Here is a 19672-nt window from a genome sequence, read left to right as displayed (position 1 = left end):
CTGATGACGTCATCGCGCTGGTGCGTCACAATGTTCCTCCCCTTCAATTAAAGGGGAGGGCCGCTGCGAACTCCGCAGCAACTTCAGTGACAAACACTGGGCCACCAGGGAGGGTTTTGGCCGGACCAGTGGCCTAACACGCAAGAGGGAGTGCCAGGCTGCCTGTTGGCGGCCCGGTTGAACCTGCGGGCATAATTGTTGCCCCGACCTAGCAGTCGGCTGATAAAAAAAAACATGGAGTCGCCGGCAGCGCTACCTTCTCTTTAAGGGCGGCTGCACTGCCAAGCCACAGAAAGGGCACCGACAGCAAAAGTGGTCAGTGGCACCGACCGGCAGTGGCGCCTCTCCTGTGGGGCAATTTCCCGCGGGGCAATTTGGGAAAGGGGCCACCACCGGTCGGCAAGAGGTCGGTGCATGTAAGCCGCAGTGGGAAAACGGGCGGAACAGTCCCCGACAACGCTCCAGAACTGAGAAAGGGCAATTTATAAAATAGCAGCCCATCTGCGAAGACTCGGTGGCCAGTCTGTACCGACCCATGGCCGCTGCCAACAGAGTATTTAGTATTGATAAAATAGCATTCTATATCAAGGGATTTTTATATATTAACAACAGTTCTCCTGGACTTGGCGAAATCACTCTCGGGGCATAAAACTGAAGCGAACCAAAAGCTAATGCTATTCTTACTCAACCCATTCTAAGTACGATAGCCTAATGGTGGAAAGTTCAAATCCTACCATGGCAAATCGTGAAAGTGAATTCAATAAATCTGATCATTTATGGGACTAACACCAGAAAATGACCTTGAAGACTGCTGTTCTGTCATAAAAGCCTAACTGGTTCACTAATGTCCTTCAGGGAAGGGAACCTACTAGCCTACCTAGTCTTTCCTACACGTGACTGTAGTCCCATGCTGGATGGTTGACTGTTAATGCGCTCAGGGTATCTAGGGACAGGCAGTAAATCTGCATTGCTAATAAAATCCACATCCCAAGAACAAATAGTAAAAAAAATACAATGAATAAATTTCCCATCCATTGTGCAATGCAAGAGAAGGACACGCAGTATTTTGGGACAGATATAAGCCTAATCTTGATATTATCAAACTGAAAAATAATATGCCAAATTGAATTCAGTTTCAATAGCCGCTTCCCCACTGGTACTTAAATGTGATCGGGAAGACAGTGCAGCTGCAATAATTGATCCACAGGCAAGTAAGCCCATTCCCATCCCATCCCCTGCACCAAACAGATCAAAACATTATAAACCTTCACAGGTAACATTCAAAGCCTAAACAAGTTAAGAAGGATCTTGTCCTCTGAACGTGCGGAGATTTACTGTTTAATCAAGAGGTGCTGCCTCTTAGTAACATAACACAAACTACAAATAAACCTGCTTCTCAGTTAGAGTTCTGCTTCGCCTTTAGGAAGGATATTGAGGCTTTAGAAAGGATACAATACAGATTCACTGGGGTGCTACCTGGTATGAAGGAGTACAAATATGAAAAAATATTTGAAATACTGATTTTTTTTTGTTAGAAAAATGCAGATTATGGAGCAACATGATAGAAGTGATTAAAATTATAAAAGGTGGGTCAGGGGAGATTGAGGCAGACTGTTTGCAGCAGTCGGCGAGAGGCGGGAGCAGCGTGGTGAGGCCTATAAAAGTCCCAGCGGGTGTTCCACAGGCAGCGGCAGTCGGCGAGAGGCGGGAGCAGCATGGTGAGGCCTACAAAAGGCCTAGCGCGTGTTCCACAGGCAGCGGCAGTCGACGAGAGGCGGGAGCAGCATGGTGAGGCCTATAAAAGTCCCAGCGGGTGTTCCACAGGCAGCGGCAGTCGGCAAGAGGCGGGAGCAGCATGGTGAGGCCTACAAAAGGCCCAGCGCGTGTTCCACAGGCAGCGGCAGTCGACGAGAGGCGGGAGCAGCATAGTGAGGCCTATAAAAGACCCAGCGGGTGTTCCACAGGCAGCCGCAGTCGGCGAGAGGCGGGAGCAGCGTGGTGAGGCCTATAAAAGGCCCAGTGGGTGTTCCACAGGCAGCGAGAGGCGGGAGCAGCCTATAAAAGACCCAGCTTGTGCAGCTCCAGCCGGGAGAAAAAGCAGAAAAGAAGGAGAAAGGAATCAAAAGGTGACATCACAGCCAAAGAGGTAAGTGATTGGCTGGTGATTGGCAAGTAGTTTTTCTTTTTCTTTTTGAAATCAGTAAGTAACCTGTTAACAGTGTTGTCACCAATTTAAGTGTATCTAAGGGTTAAGTCATGGCAGGAGAGCTCGGTCACGTGATATGCTCTTCCTGTATCATGTGGAAACTCAGGGACGCCTCCAGTATCCCTGACGATTACGTGTTCGGGAAGTGTATCCAGCTCCTGACGGACCGCGTTGCGGAATTGGAACTGAGGCTGGATTCACTCTGGAGCATCCACGATGCTGAGAATGACGTGGTCTTACCGCAGGAGAGGGGTCCACAGCCAGCTAGGGAATGGAAGACCAGCAGGAAGAGCAGTGCAAGGAAGGTAGTGCAGGGGTCCCCTGCGATCATCCCCCTGCAAAACAGATACACTGCTTTGAGTACTGTTGAGGGGGATGACTCATCAGGGGAGGGCAGCAGCAGCCAAGTTCATGGCACCGTGGCTGGCTCTGTTGCACAGGAGGGCAGGAAAAAGAGTGGGAGAGCGATAGTGATAGGGGATTAAATTGTAAGGAGAATAGATAGGCGTTTCTGCGGCCGCAACCGAGACTCCAGGATGGTATGTTGCCTCCCTGGTGCAAGGGTCAAGGATGTCTCGGAGCGGGTGCAGGACATTCTAAAAAGGGAGGGAAAACAACCAGTTGTCGTGGTGCACATTGGTACCAACGACATAGGTAAAAAAAAGGGATGAGGTCCTACGAGACAAATTTAAGGAGCTAGGAGCTAAATTAAAAAGTAGGACCTCAAAAGTAGTAATCTCGGGATTGCTACCAGTGCCACGTGGTAGTCAGAGTAGGAATCACAGGATAGCGCAGATGAATACATGGCTTGAGCAGTGGTGCAGCAGGGAGTGATTCAAATTCCTGGGGCATTGGAACCGGTTCTGGGGGAGGTGGGACCAGTACAAACCGGACGGTCTACACCTGGGCAGGACCGGAACCAATGTCCTAGGGGGAGTGTTTGCTAGTGCTGTTGGGGAGGAGTTAAACTAATATGGCAGGGGGATGGGAACCAATGCAGGGAGACAGAGGGAAACAAAATGGAGACAGAAGCAAAGGACAGAAAGGAGATGAGTAAAAGTGGAGGGCAGAGAAACCCATGGCAAAAAACAAAAAGGGCCAATGTACAGCAAAATTCTAAAGGGTCAAAGTGTAATAAAAAGGCAAGCCTGAAAGCTCGGTGCCTCAATGCGAGGAGTATTCGGAACCCAGGAGAGGGCTCTGAGCTAGTTAGAGTGGGTGAGAGCGCAGATGAACAGGACCCCAAGAAAGAATGCAAAAGGCAGGAGGCAACAGAGCAGAGTAGCACTGGGGTAAGTGTAAACCACAATATGATAGGAAGGGACAATATGTATGAAGATAAAGGGGCTGCAGGAGGGGTCAAAACTAAAAATCATGGTTTAAAAGCTAGTATTAAAACACTCTACCTAAACGCCACAGCATTCGAAATAAAGTAAATGAGTTGACGGCACAAATCATTACAAATGGGTATGATTTAGTGGCCATTACAGAAACGTGATTGCAGGGTGGCCAAGACTGGGAATTAAACATACAGGGGTATCTGACAATTCGGAAGGATAGACAAGAAGGGAAAGGAGGTGGGGTAGCTCTGTTAATAAAGGATGATATCAGGGCAGTTGTGAGAGATGATATTGGCTCTAATGAACAAAATGTTGAATCATTGTGGGTGGAGATTAGAGATAGTAAGGGGAAAATGTCACTGGTGGGCGTAGTTTATAGGCCCCCAAATAATAACTTCACGGTGGGGCGGACAATAATCAAGGGAATAATAGAGGCATGTGAAAAAGGAATGGCAGTAATCATGGGGGATTTTAACCTACATATCGATTGGTCAAATCAAATCGCACAGGGTAGCCTGGAGGAGGAATTCATAGAATGCATACGGGATTGTTTCTTAGAACAGTATGTTACAGAACCTACAAGGGAGCAAGCTATCTTAGATCTGGTCCTGTATAATGAGACAGGAAGAATAAATGATCTCCTCGTAAAAGATCCTCTCGGAATGAGTGATCACAGTATGGTTGAATTTGTAATACAGATTGAGGGTGAGGAAGTTGTGTCTCAAACGAGCATACTATGCTTAAACAAAGGGGACAACAGTGGGATGAGGGCAGAGTTAGCTAAAGTAGACTGGGAACATAGACTAAACGGTGGCACAATTGAGGAACAGTGGAGGACTTTTAAGGAGCTCTTTCATTGTGCTCAACAAAAATATATTCCAGTGAAAAAGAAGGGCGGTAAGAGAAGGGATAACCAGCTGTGGATAACCAAGGAAATAAAGGAGAGTATCAAATTAAAAACCAATGCTTATAAGGTGGCCAAGGTTAGTGGGAAACTAGAAGATTGGGAAAATTTTAAACGACAGCAAAGTATGACTAAGAAAGCAAGAAAGGAAAGATAGATTGCGAAAGTAAACTTGCGCAAAACATAAAAACAGATAGTAAAAGCTTTTACCGATATATAAAAAGGAAAAGAGTGACTAAAGTAAATGTTGGTCCTTTAGAAGATGAGAAGGAGGATTTAATAATGGGAAATGTGGAAATGGCTGAGACCTTAAACAATTATTTTGCTTCGGTCTTCACAGTGGAAGACACAAAAACCATGCCAAAAATTGCTGGTCACGGGAATGTGGGAAGGGAGGACCTTAAGACAATCACTATCACGAGGGAGGTAGTGCTGGACAGGCTAATGGGACTCAAGGTAGACAAGTCCCCTGGTCCTGATGAAATGTATCCCAGGGTATTAAAAGAGATGGCAGAAGTTCTAGCAGATGCATTGGTTATAATCTACCAAAATTCTCTGGACTCTGGGGAGGTACCAGTGGATTGGAAAGCAGCTAATGTAACGCCTCTGTTTTAAAAAGGGGGCAGACAAAAGGCAGGTAACTACAGGCCGGTTAGTTTAACATCTGTAGTGGGGAAAATGCTTGAAGCTATCATTAAGGAAGAAATAGCGGGACGTCTAGATAGGAATAGTGCAATCAAGCAGACGCAACATGGATTCATGAAGGGGAAATCATGTTTAACTAGTTTACTGGAATTCTTTGAGGATATAACGAGCATGGTGGATAGAGGTGTACCGATGGATGTGGTGTATTTGGATTTCCAAAAGGCATTCGATAAGGTGCCACACAAAAGGTTGCTGCTGAAGATAAAGGTACACGGAGTCAGTGGAAATGTATTAGCATGGATAGAGAATTGGCTGGCTAACAGAAAGCAGAGAGTTGGGATAAATGGGTCCTTTTTCAGGTTGGAAATCGGTGGTTCGTGGTGTGCCATAGGGATCGGTGCTGGGACCACAACTGTTTACAATATACATAGATAACCTGGAGGAGGGGACAGAGTGCAGATGACACAAAGATTAGTGGGGAAGCGGGTTGTGTGGAGGACACAGAGAGGCTGCAAAGAGATTTAGATAGGTTAAGCGAATGGGCTAAGGTTTGGCAGATGGAATACAATGTCGGAAAATGTGAGGTCATCCACCTTGGAAAAAAAAATAGTAAAAGGGAATATTATTTGAATGGGGAGAAATTACAACATGCTGCAGTGCAGAGGGACCTGGGGGTCCTTATGCATGAATCCCAAAAAGTTAGTTTGCAGGTACAGCAGGTAATCAGGAAGGCGAATGGAATGTTGGCCTTTATTGCAAGAGGGATGGAGTACAAAAGCCGGGAGGTCCTGCTGCAACTGTACAGGGTATTGGTGAGGCCGCACCTGGAGTACTGCGTGCAGTTTTGGTCACCTTAAGGAAGGATATACTAGCTTTGGAGGGGGTACAGAGACGATTCACTAGGCTGATTCCGGAGATGAGGGGGTTACCTTATGATGATAGATTGAGTAGACTGGGTCTTTACTCGCTGGAGTTCAGAAGGATGAGGGGTGATCTTATAGAAACATTTAAAATAATGAAAGGGATAGACAAGATAGAGGCAGAGAGGTTGTTTCCACTGGTCGGGGAGACTAGAACTAGTCTCAAAATACGGGGGAGCCAATTTAAAACCGAGTTGAGAAGGAATTTCTTCTCCCAGAGGGTTGTGAACCTGTGGAATTCTCTGCCCAGGGAAGCAGTTGAGGCTAGCTCATTGAATGTATTCAAATCACAGATAGATAAATTTTTAACCAATAAGGGAATTAAGGGGTATGGGGAGCGGGCGGGTAAGTGGAACTGAGTCCACGGCCAGATCAGCCATGATCTTGTTGAATGGCGGAGCAGGCTCGAGGGGCTAAAGGGGCTAGATGGCCTACTCCTGTTCCTAATTCTTATGTTCTTATGTTATGTTTCCAACAGTTGACGGGTCCTCAGATACAAGATTAAAAGTAAGCATTCTGGAACAGAGGGTGTTGTGAGGCTCTGGAATTAACTTCCAAACTTATTGGTTGAGGCAGAAACTATGGACTGGTTGGGCCAAATAGCCTGTTTCTTTCTATTTCGTAATTTCTATGGATTTCTAAAACATAGTACAGGCATAAAGAAACCACATCTAATTTATATTAAAAGCACAATACTGTCGATGCTGGAAATCCGAAATAAAAACAAAAAATGCTGGAAGGCCATCAACCTGAAATGTTTACTGTTTCTCTCTCCACAGATGCTGCCTGATTTGCTGAGTATTTCCAGCATTTTCTGTTTTTATTTCTAATTTATATCACTCTTCCACAGCACCGATACGATACAACCCAGGCCTTAATTTGTGGAAACAGTTAGTGATTTAAATATCTAGCACACACTGATCAGACAAAACATTTGGTCTGCATCAATCAAAACATTTTATTAACTTGGAACTAAGGCATCCATTAGTATCACCAGTTGGCCCATGACTCTTCTCCTCGTCCCAGAACTGGAGGATATTACAAGAAACTAAAACTGACAAAAGACACAAAGCTTCAAATATTTACAAGTACTTTTTGTCCAACAGAACCTATTGAATAAGACTAGTGCAATAGATTTAAATGTGTAACTGATAACCAGATTGTATTTAGAGGCAGGCTAATTCTTCAGGAAGAGACGTTAGCACAATATATTACATCAAACCAGGTTGGTTCTAACATATTGGACAGTTTAATTACAAAGTTTGTTGACCCACGCTGCATTCTGACATTGAAGAGTGAATATATTCGTAATAATCTCACTGTCATGGCTATAATTTAGGTATCATTAAACTGAAATTCTTTTAAGTTTTTAAATATTAAAATGTTGTACCTTACTTTACTGAACCCAAAGTCATTATTTTAAGGTAGTTGGCAGGAAACATTCTCGTTTTCCCTGGTAACAGCCAAATAAGTTTTCCTTCGGCACTAGATACCCATCCTCCATAGACTTCATAGACTTCATAGACTTTAATCTTCCTCTTTTTCAAGCAAGCAGCTAATTCCCTATTGAAAGAGTTTGCAGAGCTTCGTTTGTGGCAGAGAATTCCACATTTTCTTCCCAAATGAAATGAAAATTAATGTTAATTTTACACATATTCAAATTTTGTCCAATTTAGTTATTCAAGTTTGGTTTTGCTTCTCATTCTGTGTACATGCACACGATCGCATAACATATTCAGCATTCATTTCTCACTATTGTAGTACAGTGCCACGTCCGAAATCCGGAAACCTTGGGACCAAGGCCGTTCCGGATTCCGTGCATTTCCGGATTTCGGAACGTCTTTGCCTGGGCCGAGATAGGTGGTGTCGGGTGGCCGAGGTAAGGCGGGTGTAGGGAGGTGAAGTCGGGCCACCGAGGTAAAAGTTGGGGGTTGGCGGGAGGGGGGCGGTGGGTGGGTGGGGAAGCGAAGTCGGGCCGCCGAAGTCGGACTGGGGTGAAGTCGGGTCGGGATGAGCTGGAGTTGGGGGGGGAGGGGAAGGAGAGGTCATTCTTTCGGCAGCAGTGGGGTAGCAGTGCTTTTGGGGGAGTGGACTTCAACTTGCTTCGGCATCTCTGGTTGCCCTGGCTGCATCAGCTTTTCACATATGCCCAGAGAGTTTTTAGCGCAGACTTGAAGCTCCGCCACCCCCAGATTAACCTCAGAGAGCGATGCGCCAAATTCAAATATTTCTTTGGTAAAAGTCCTGATTTTTTTTTCTGCCGCAAACATACACAAAAAAAAAATCATACGTTAACATGTGCGGGCGCCAAAAATCCAGCAAGTGGAAAATAGGGGCCCGTATTAATGTGGTTGCCAGCCCATTAACACACTGACCAAACCTGCAGTAGGGCCTGAGTCTTTCAAGGCTAGATATAATGAAAATTGGTTATATGCCATTCAGATTCTGAAAGCTCTGAGTTCAAGTGTTTGCATGTGGGCATTCTAATCCATAAAGGATAGTGAATTTTTTTTATGTGTTTTATTCTTGGGCTGATTTATCTCAAAGCCAAGGGATAGCTTGTCCAATTATTACTTTGTGGGACACAGGTAATGACCTGAGAAACCATTAAGCTAGGCTGTGGAGCTGAAAATTCCTCCTGAAAAGTCTTACACCATTGTGCCACAAAATGATTTGCTGCTGTCAGAGGCAGGATGAACAGGTACCATTCAGCAGAAGTCCATTCTTCCCTAATTAGATAATTATGAAACAAAATGCCTATGGTTGAAAGATGAGGAAATTGGATGGTGGTAAAGTTAGAGAAACTTTCTGAAAACAAACAGCGACAAATGCAAGATCCTACAATGGTTTCAGTTGGGTCTTTAAATATACCCTAGCTCCTGAAGCAGTGAAAATCAATCACGTTGCATTTTTTTATTGGATTCCTCAAGCCCAAGAAGCTGCATTATTCAAGCAAATTAAGTTGAGGACATTTTAGTGTCAAGACAGCTGCAACTAGAAGCATTTTGTGAATACTGAGGGTAGGTGGTGGAAGACAAGATGAAGGAAAGGACTCTCTTATGGTAATTTTTTCACATCGAACCTCAGACCTTTGGGGTAATTTTGATTGTGCGAAAGTGTAAAATGGGTGACAGCAAATCAGCAGCCCATTTTACACACATTTCAATGGAAATAAAAATCAAGAGATGTAAAACAGATTGCCGATTCGCAATGACCCATTTTACACCATTGCACAAAGTTAAAATTACCCGCTATGTGTTGCAACTGGACACCTTAATGAAAATATACATCTGAACTCCATGATATCCAGCCTCCCATACATACTATTTTGAATGACACACACTACAGTGTGATCATTTTGACTTTTTCTTTTGAAGACGATCCACAATCGATGTAAGCAATGAAATACTTCTTGCAACATAAAACATGAGAAAGCCTGTTTTTTCCATAATGACTTGCTAAGAAAAAGACTTTAGTTACAGAGAAAAACAGGCAAAATCTCATTTTCATTAAAAGAATATTTTCACTCCTTGTGCATTATAGATCCCAGGTCATTAGGTGATACGAATCCTCATATTCTAGTCCAAGGGAACCAACATAATATGGTTCTATACAACTTTTAGAGCTGAGCTCCCAAATAAAACATACCTGCACCTCTATTCAAAATGTATCAGGTAATCCATCACTTCATTTCCGAAGCATCTGTTGCAAACCAATGGTCCACAAACTTCGACAAATGACCCCAATTACTGCAAAAGGGGAAATCGGGTTAACAAAGTACCATTGCTGCTAGGCAGATGCTAGCTACCAGTGAAAACGTTTTTCTACTAAAGTTTAAAAGATTCCCTGCTTCTCACATAAGAACATGTGAACAGTAAAAGACATCCTGACAGTTTGAGAGGAATGAATGACTCCCCTTTTAAGGGCCAGATATTTTTTGGAACCGCTGATCCTTAAGTTTCACTAGTACTTTCACATAGTTTCAATTTTGTCTCATCCTGCTCATCAGAGAATCTAGAACACTGATTTGCTTCTGTGACAGTCAGAGTTCCACCAAGAGGAGGGAAGAGAAAGCCTGAACCAATTAAGCTGCGAGACATAGAAACATAGAAAATAGGTGCAGGAGTAGGCCATTCGGCCCTTCTAGTCTGCACCGCCATTCAATTAGTTCATGGCTGAACATGCAACTTCAGTACCCCATTCCTGCTTTCTCGCCATACCCCTTGATCCCCCGAGTAGTAAGGACTTCATCTAACTCCTTTTTGAATATATTTAGTGAATTGGCCTCAACAACTTTCTGTGGTAGAGAATTCCACAGGTTCACCACTCTCTGGGTGAAGAAGTTTCTCCTCATCTCGGTCCTAAATGGCTTACCCCTTATCCTTAGACTGTGACCCCTGGTTCTGGACTTCCCCAACATTGGGAACATTCTTCCTGCATCTAACCTGTCTAAACCCATCAGAATTTTAAATGTTTCTATGAGGTCCCCTCATTCTTCTGAACTCCAGTGAATACAAGCCCAGTTGATCCAGTCTTTCTTGATAGGTCAGTCCTGCCATCCCGGGAATCAGTCTGGTGAACCTTCGCTGCACTCCCTCAATAGCAAGAATGTCCTTCCTCAGGTTAGGAGATCAAAACTGTACACAATACTCCAGGTGTGGCCTCACCAAGGCCCTGCACAACTGTAGCAACACCTCCCTGCCCCTGTACTCAAATCCCCTCGCTATGAAGGCCAACATGCCATTTGCTTTCTTCACCGCCTGCTGTACCTGCATGCCAACCTTCAATGACTGATGTACCATGACACCCAGGTCTCGTTGCACCTCCCCTTTTCCTAATCTGTCACCATTCAGATAATAGTCTGTCTCTCTGTTTTACCACCAAAGTGGATAACCTCACATTTATCCACATTATACTTCATCTGCCATGCATTTGCCCACTCACCTAACCTATCCAAGTCACTCTGCAGCCTCATAGCATCCTCCTCGCAGCTCACACTGCCACCCAACTTAGTGTCATCCGCAAATTTGGAGATACTACATTTAATCCCCTCGTCTAAATCATTAATGTACAGTGTAAACAGCTAGGGCCCCAGCACAGAACCTTGCGGTACCCCACTAGTCACTGCCTGCCATTCTGAAAAGTCTCCATTTACTCCTACTCTTTGCTTCCTGTCTGACAACCAGTTCTCAATCCATGTCAGCACACTACCCCCAATCCCATGTGCTTTAACTTTGCACACTAATCTCTTGTGTGGGACCTTGTCGAAAGCCTTCTGAAAGTCCAAATATACCACATCAACTGGTTCTCCCTTGTCCACTCTACTGGAAACATCCTCAAAAAATTCCAGAAGATTTGTCAAGCATGATTTCCCTTTCACAAATCCATGCTGACTTGGACATATCATGTCACCTCTTTCCAAATGCGCTGCTATGACATCCTTAATAATTGATTCCATCATTTTACCCACTACCGATGTCAGGCTGACCGGTCTATAATTCCCTGTTTTCTCTCTCCCTCCTTTTTTAAAAAGTGGGGTTACATTGGCTACCCTCCACTCGATAGGAACTGATCCAGAGTCAATGGAATGTTGGAAAATAACTGTCAATGCATCCGCTATTTCCAAGGCCACCTCCTTAAGTACTCTGGGATGCAGTCTATCAGGCCCTGGGGATTTATCGGCCTTCAATCTCATCAATTTCCCCAACACAATTTCCTGACTAATAAGGATTTCCCTCAGTTCCTCCTCATTAACTAGACCCTCTGACCCCTTTTATATCCGGAAGGTTGTTTGTGTCCTCCTTAGTGAATACCGAACCAAAGTACTTGTTCAATTGGTCCGCCATTTCTTTGTTCCCCGTTATGACTTCCCCTGATTCTGACTGCAGGGGATCTACGTTTGTCTTTACTAACCTTTTTCTCTTTACATATCTATAGAAACTTTTGCAATCCGTCTTAATGTTCCCTGCAAGCTTCTTCTCGTACTCCATTTTCCCTGCCTAATCAAACTCTTTGTCCTCCTCTGCTGAGTTCTAAATTTCCCCCAGTCCCCGGGTTCGCTGCTATTTCTGGCCAATTTGTATGCCACTTCCTTGGCTTTAATACTATCCCTGATTTCCCTTGATAGCCACAGTTGAGCCACCTTCCCTTTTTTATTTTTACGCCAGACAGGAATGTACAATTGTTGTAGTTCATCCATGCGGTCTCTAAATGTCTGCCATTGCCCATCCACAGTCAACCCCTTAAGTATCATTCGCCAATCTATCCTAGCCAATTGATGCCTCATACCTTCAAAGTTACCCTTCTTTAAGTTCTGGACCATGGTCTCTGAATTAACTGTTTCATTCTCCATCCTAATGCAGAATTCCACCATATTATGGTCACTCTTCCCCAAGGGGCCTCGCACAAGGAGATTGCTAATTAATCCTCTCTCATTACACAACACCCAGTCTAAGATGGCCTTCCCCCTAGTTGGTTCCTCGACATATTGGTCTAGAAAACCATCCCTTATGCACTCCAGGAAATCCTCCTCCACCGAATTGCTTCCAGTTTGGTTAGCCCAATCTATGTGCATATTAAAGTCACCCATTATAACTGCTGCACCTTTATTGCATGCACCCCTAATTTCCTGTTTGATGCGCTCCTCAACATTACTACTACTGTTTGGAGGTCTGTACACAACTCCCACTAACGTTTTTTGCCCTTTGGTGTTCTGCAGCTCTACCCAAAATGATTCCACATCATCCAAGCTAATGTCCTTCCGAACTATTGCATTAATCTCCTCCTTAACTAGCAATTCTACCCCACCTCCTTTTCCTTTTATTCTATCCTTCCTGAATGTTGAATACCCCTGGATGTTGATTTGCAAAAATATACGGTTTTTATTTTAGAAGTGCAACCATTCGGCTCTTTCCCAGAGAGGTTTAAAAAAAAATTTAAATCATCTTCAAAACACTATGAAAAATCTTCAAGGCAGCCTGTGGCATTTGGTGGAGCCAGTTCACTTGAAAGGGCCACATCACAGATTGATAATGATTGGCAAAAGAACCAGAGGCGACATGAGGAAACTTTTTTTTTAAAACACAGAAGGCTCGAACTTCCACTTTTGAGCTTATCGCCCAAAGATGGGCGTTATTTCCAGCGAGGGCAGTAAAAAAGGGTTTTCAGATCGCCGGCTTCTCGCCCATTCTCAAAACACTGAGTTTACATTTTTGAAAATGGGCATTACCGTGAGCGATATCAAAAGGACGGTCGCGTTAAATTTTTCTGACCTTCTGCCGTAAAGTGTGGCCACCCTTAGCAACGGCATGGCAATGCTCAATTCCCGCAATTCAGGAGGTCAAGGGGCACCATGACATGCGCAGAAGAGGAGACCAGAGAGAGAGGGAGCTCAGAGGGACTGAACACATGGCTGGGTGTGGTGTGGCTGCTTTGGGAGGAAGGAGGGAGACTTTAGAGCTTCACAGCAAGTAGGCAAACAAAAAGTAGCTGTTAACAGCCACATATTTGACTGAATTTGGCCTATAATGGAGGGAGAGGAGGAGGCATCACAGCAGGCTGTGGAGACTGATGCTGGAGAGAGCAGTGAGCTGGGAGAGGAGCACATTGGAGGCCGCAAAAGAGCGAGGAGGTTCTCGGACGACGCAAATGCCTCCCTCCTGCAGGGGGTCGAGTCACGCTGCAGTGATTTGACACAGGGAGGGCGTGGGAAGCCCACCCCAAAGGCCTACTAGAGGATATGGACAGAGATAGCAGAGGTGGTCTCGTCGGCAACCAACGAGGTGCATGAGGGCAACTAATGCCGCAAACAATGGAACCGCCAGAGTAAGTATTACGTTGATTTACATGTACTTATGTATTTATATAATTTGATTTCTAACAGTCATGAGTGACTATCAGCAGATGTGAGGTCTTGCACTTTTACCGGGAATGTTTTACTCAGACAGCGGTCAGGATGTATGTCTTTCGGTAAAGAATGATAATAATCATGATTACATCTGTCAGTTATGTGTTGTATCAGTGTTGTGACAGTACCCAGCAATGATATCATGCAATGATCTCATGCCATGTCATCCTGTCACCTTTTATAGAAGAAGCGATCAACGATGAGGTCCATGCAGAGGCTAACGGGTGGGGGGGCACCAATCCCCAGCGACATCACTGACATGGAGGAGCGTGTGCTCGCACTCGTGACGAAGCACCCCCAGACAGCCATGGATACATCTGCAGACCCTGAAGTGATGCCACGTGAGTAAAGCTTACACCACTGTGCGATGTAAAGTTACACCAACTCATATCCGATCAATCATATATGATAGATGATATCTAAAAGTGTCATGGAAATAAAGCGGGGAGTCCAGGGATCGGCGGAGGCCTATAAAAGGCACAGCAGTCGTTAGGGGTTAAGTCATGGCAGGAGAGCTCGGACATGTGTTATGCTCCTCCTGTACTGTGTGCAAAGTCAGGACGCTTCCGGCGTCTCCAGGAAGTGCGCCGCCTGCAGCTCCTGACAGACCGCATTGTGGCAGTGAAGCTGCGGATGGATGTACTCTGGAGCATCCACGATGCTGAGAATGACGTGAATAACACGTTTAGTGAGTTAGTCTTACCGCAGGTAAAGGATACACAGCCAGATAGTGAATGGGTGACCAACAGGAAAAGCAGTGCAAGGAAGATAGTGCAGAGGTCCCCTGCGGTCATCCCCCTGCAAAACAGATACACCGCTTTGGGTACTGTTGAGGGGAATGACTCATCAGGGGAGAGCAGCAGCAGCCAAGTTCATGGCACCATGCTGCACAGGAGGGCAGGAAAAAGAGTGGGAGAGCTATAGTGATAGGGGATTCAATTGTAAGGGGACTAGATATCAACATTTCTGCGGCCGCAACCGAGACTCCAGGATGGTATGTTGCCTCCCTGGTGCAAGGGTCAAGGATGTCTCCGAGCAGGTGCAGGACATTCTGAAAAGGGAGGGTGAACAGCCAGTTGTCGTGGTGCAGAAAGGTACCAACGATATAGGTAAAAAACGAAATGAGGTCCTACAGGACGAATTTAGGGAGCTAGGAGCTAAATTAAAAAGTAGGACCTCAAAAGTAGTAATCTCAGGATTGCTACCACTGCCACGTGCTAGTCAGAGTAGCAATCGCAGGATAGCTCAGATGAATACGTGGCTTGAGGAGTGGTGCAGAAGGGAGGGATTCAAATTCCTGGGACATTGGAAACGGTTCTGGGGGAGGTGGGACCAGTACAAACCGGACGGTCTGCACCTGGGCAGGACCGGAACCAATATCCGAGGGGGAGTGTTTGCTAGTGCTGTTGGGGAGGAGTTAAACTAATATGGCAGGGGGATGGGAACCGATGCAGGGAGACAGAGGGAAGTAGAATGGGGGCAGAAGCAAAAGATAGAAAGGAGAATAGTAAAAGTGGAGGGCAGAGAAACCCAAGGCAAAAAGCAAAAAGGGCCACATTACAGCAAAATTCTAAAGGGACAAAGTGTGTTAGAAAGACAAGCCTGAAGGCTCAGTGCATCAATGCGAGGAGTATTTGGAATAAGGTGGACGAATTAACTGCGTAGATAGCAGTTAACGGGTATGATGTAATTGCTATCATGGAGACATGGCTCCAGGGTAACCAAGGCTGGGAACTCAACATCCAGGGGCATTCAACATTTAAGAAGGATAGACAGAAAGGAAAAGGAGGCGGGGTGGCATTTCTGGTTAAAGAGGAAATTAATGCAATAGTTAGGAAGGACATTAGCTTGGATGATGTGGAATCTATATGGGTAGACATGCAAAACACCAAAGGGCAAAAAACATTAGTGGGAATTGTGTACAGACCTCCAAACAGTAGTAGTGATGTTGGGGAGGGCATCAAACAGGAAATTAAGGGTGCATGCAATAAAGGTGCAGCAGTTATAATGGGTGACTTTAATATGCACATAGATTGGGCTAGCCAAACTGGAAGCAATACGGTGGAGGAGGATTTCCTGGAGTGCAAAAGGGATGGTTTCCGAGACCAGTATGTCGAGGAACCAACTAGCGGGGAGGCCATCTTAGACTGGGTGTTGTGTAATGAGAGAGGATTAATTAGCAATCTCGTTGTGCGAGGCCCCTTGGGGAAGAGTGACCATAATATGGTGGAATTCTGCATTAGGAAGGAGAATGAAACAGTTAATTCAGAGACCATGGCCCAGAACTTAAAGAAGAGTAACTTTGAAGGTATGAGGCGTGAATTGGCTAGGATAGATTGGAGAATGATACTTAAGGGGTTGACTGTGGATGGGCAATGGCAGACATTTAGAGACCGCATGGATGAACTACAACAATTGTACATTCCTGTCTGGCGTAAAAATAAAAAAGGAAAGGTGGCTCAACCGTGGCTATCAAGGGAAATCAGGGATAGTATTAAAGCCAAGGAAGTGGCATACAAATTGGCCAGAAATAGCAGCGAACCCGGGGACTGGGAGAAATTTAGAACTCAGCAGAGGAGGACAAAGGGTTTGATTAGGACAGGGAAAATGGAGTACGAGAAGAAGCTTGCAGGGAACATTAAGACGGATTGCAAAAGTTTCTATAGATATGTAAAGAGAAAAAGGATAGTAAAGACAAACGTAGGTCCCCTGCAGTCAGAATCAGGGGAAGTCATAACGGGGAACAAAGAAATGGCAGACCAATTGAACAAGTACTTTGGTTCGGTATTCACTAAGGAGGACACAAACAACCTTCCGGATATAAAAGGGGTCAAAGGGTCTAGTAAGGAGGAGGAACTGAGGGAAATCCTTATTAGTCGGGAAATTGTGTTGGGGAAATTGATGGGATTGAAGGCCGATAAATCCCCAGGGCCTGATGGACTGCATCCCAGAGTACTTAAGGAGGTGGCCTTGGAAATAGCGGATGCATTGACAGTCATTTTCCAACATTCCATTGACTCTGGATCAGTTCCTATCGAGTGGAGGGTAGCCAATGTAACCCCACTTTTTAAAAAAAGAGGGAGAGAGAAAACAGGTAATTATAGACCGGTCAGCCTGACCTCAGTAGTGGGTAAAATGATGGAATCAATTATTAAGGATGTCATAGCAGCGCATTTGGAAAGAGGTGACATGATAGGTCCAAGTCAGCATGGATTTGTGAAAGGGAAATCATGCTTGACAAATCTTCTGGAATTTTTTGAGGATGTTTCCAGTCGAGTGGACAAGGGAGAACCAGTTGATGTGGTGTATTTGGACTTTCAGAAGGCTTTCGACAAGGTCCCACACAAGAGATTAATGTGCAAAGTTAAAGCACATGGGATTGGGGGTAGTGTGCTGACATGGATTGAGAACTGGTTGTCAGACAGGAAGCAAAGAGTAGGAATAAATGGGCACTTTTCAGAATGGCAGGCAGTGACTAGTGGGGTACCGCAAGGTTCTGTGCTGGGGCCCCAGCTGTTTACACTGTACATTAATGATTTAGACGAGGGGATTAAATGTAGTATCTCCAAATTTGCGGATGACACTAAGTTGGGTGGCAGTGTGAGCTGCGAGGAGGATGCTATGAGGCTGCAGAGTGACTTGGATAGGTTAGGTGAGTGGGCAAATGCATGGCAGATGAAGTATAATGTGGATAAATGTGAGGTTATCCACTTTGGTGGTAAAAACAGAGAGACAGACTATTATCTGAATGGTGACAGATTAGGAAAAGGGGAGGTGCAACGAGACCTGGGTGTCATGGTACATCAGTCATTGAAGGTTGGCATGCAGGTACAGCAGGCGGTTAAGAAAGCAAATGGCATGTTGGCCTTCATAGCAAGGGGATTTGAGTACAGGGGCAGGGAGGTGTTGCTACAGTTGTACAGGGCCTTGGTGAAGCCACACCTGGAGTATTGTGTACAGTTTTGGTCTCCTAACTTGAGGAAGGACATTCTTGCTATTGAGGGAGTGCAGCGAAGGTTCACCAGACCGATTCCCGGGATGGTGGGATTGACCTATCAAGAAAGACTGGATCAACTGGGCTTGTATTCACTGGAGTTCAGAAGAATAAGAGGGGACCTCATAGAAACGTTTAAAATTCTGACGGGTTTAGACAGGTTAGATGCAGGAAGAATGTTCCCAATGTTGGGGAAGTCCAGAACCAGGGGTCACAGTCTAAGGATAAGGGGTAAGCCATTTAGGACCGAGATGAGGAGAAACTTCTTCACCCAGAGAGTGGTGAACCTGTGGAATTCTCTACCACAGAAAGTTGTTGAGGCCAATTCACTAAATATATTCAAAAAGGAGTTAGATGAAGTCCTTACTACTCGGGGGATCAAGGGGTATGGCGAGAAAGCAGGAAGGGGGTACTGAAGTTGCATGTTCAGCCATGAACTCATTGAATGGCGGTGCAGGCTAGAAGGGCTGAATGGCCTGCTCCTGCACCTATTTTCTATGTTTCTATGAAAGGACTAATTAGCAATCTTGTTGTGCGAGGCCCCTTGGGGAAGAGTGACCATAACATGGTAGAATTCTTTATTAAGATGGAGAGTGACACAGTTAATTCAGAAACTAAAGTCGGTAAGGAAAGGTAACTTCGATGATTTTGAGGCATGCCTTGGCTAGAATAGACTGGCAAATGATACGTAAAGGGTTGACAGTGGATAGGCAATGGCAAACATTTAAAGATCACATGAATGAACTTCAGCAATTGTACATCCCTGTCTGGAGTAAAAATAAAACGGGGAAGGTGGCTCAACCGTAGCTAACAAGGGAAATTAAGGATAATGTTAAATCCAAGGAAGAGGCATATAAATTGGCCAGAAAAAGCAACAAACCTGAGACTGGGAGAAATTTAGAATTCAGCAGAGGAGGACAAAGGGTTTAGTTAAGAGGGGGGAAATACAGTACGAGAAGAAGCTTGCTGGGAACATAAAAATTGACTGCAAAAGCTTCTATAGATATGTGATGAGAAAAAGATTAGTGAAGACAAACGTGGGTCCTTTGCAGTCGGATTTAGGTGAATTATAATGGGGAAATAAAGAAATGGCAGACCAATTGAACAAATACTTTGGTTCTGTCTTCACGAAGGAAGACACAAATAACCTTCCAGAAGTACTAGGTTACCGAGAGTCTAGTGAGGAGGAACTGAAGGATATCCTTATTAGGTGGGAAATTGTGTTCGGGAAATTGATGAGATTGAAGGCCGATAAATCCCCGGGGCCTGCTTAATACTCCCGGGATGGCTGGACTGACATATGAGGAGAGACTGGATCAACTGGGCCTTTATACATTGGAGTTTAGAAGGATGAGGGGATCTCATCGAAACATATAAGATTCTGACGGGACGGGACAGGTTAGATGCGGATAGAATGTTCCCGATGTTGGGGGAAGTCCAGAACCAGGGGTAGGCCATTTAGGACTGAGATGAGGAGAAACTTCTTCACTCAGAGAGTTGTTAACCTGTGGAATTCCCTGCCGCAGAGAGTTGTTGATGCCAGTTCATTGGATATATTCAAGAGGGAGTTAGATATGGCCCTTACGGCTAAGAGGATCAAGGGGTATGGAGAGAAAGCAGGAAAGGGGTACTGAGGGAATGATCAGCCATGATCTTATTGAATGGTGGTGCAGGCTCGAAGGGCCGAATGGCCTACTCCTGCATCTATTTTCTATGTTTATATGCAATGAAAATCATTGCAATCCTCAATGTGTTGA

The 19672-nt window shown here is 45.0% G+C and overlaps 1 protein-coding gene across 5 annotated transcripts in view; it reads right to left on the bottom strand.

Annotated features, from left to right (window-relative positions):
• The window catches only part of atg10 (ATG10 autophagy related 10 homolog (S. cerevisiae)), a 419083-nt gene that overhangs the window by 282211 nt on the left and 117200 nt on the right, over positions 1-19672 (bottom strand). The window lies entirely within an intron of this gene.

The sequence above is a fragment of the Pristiophorus japonicus genome, chromosome 1 (genome assembly GCF_044704955.1).
Source record: "Pristiophorus japonicus isolate sPriJap1 chromosome 1, sPriJap1.hap1, whole genome shotgun sequence".
In the NCBI taxonomy this organism is placed as follows: domain Eukaryota; kingdom Metazoa; phylum Chordata; class Chondrichthyes; family Pristiophoridae; genus Pristiophorus; species Pristiophorus japonicus.
This window is presented reverse-complemented; position numbering and strand designations above follow the sequence as displayed.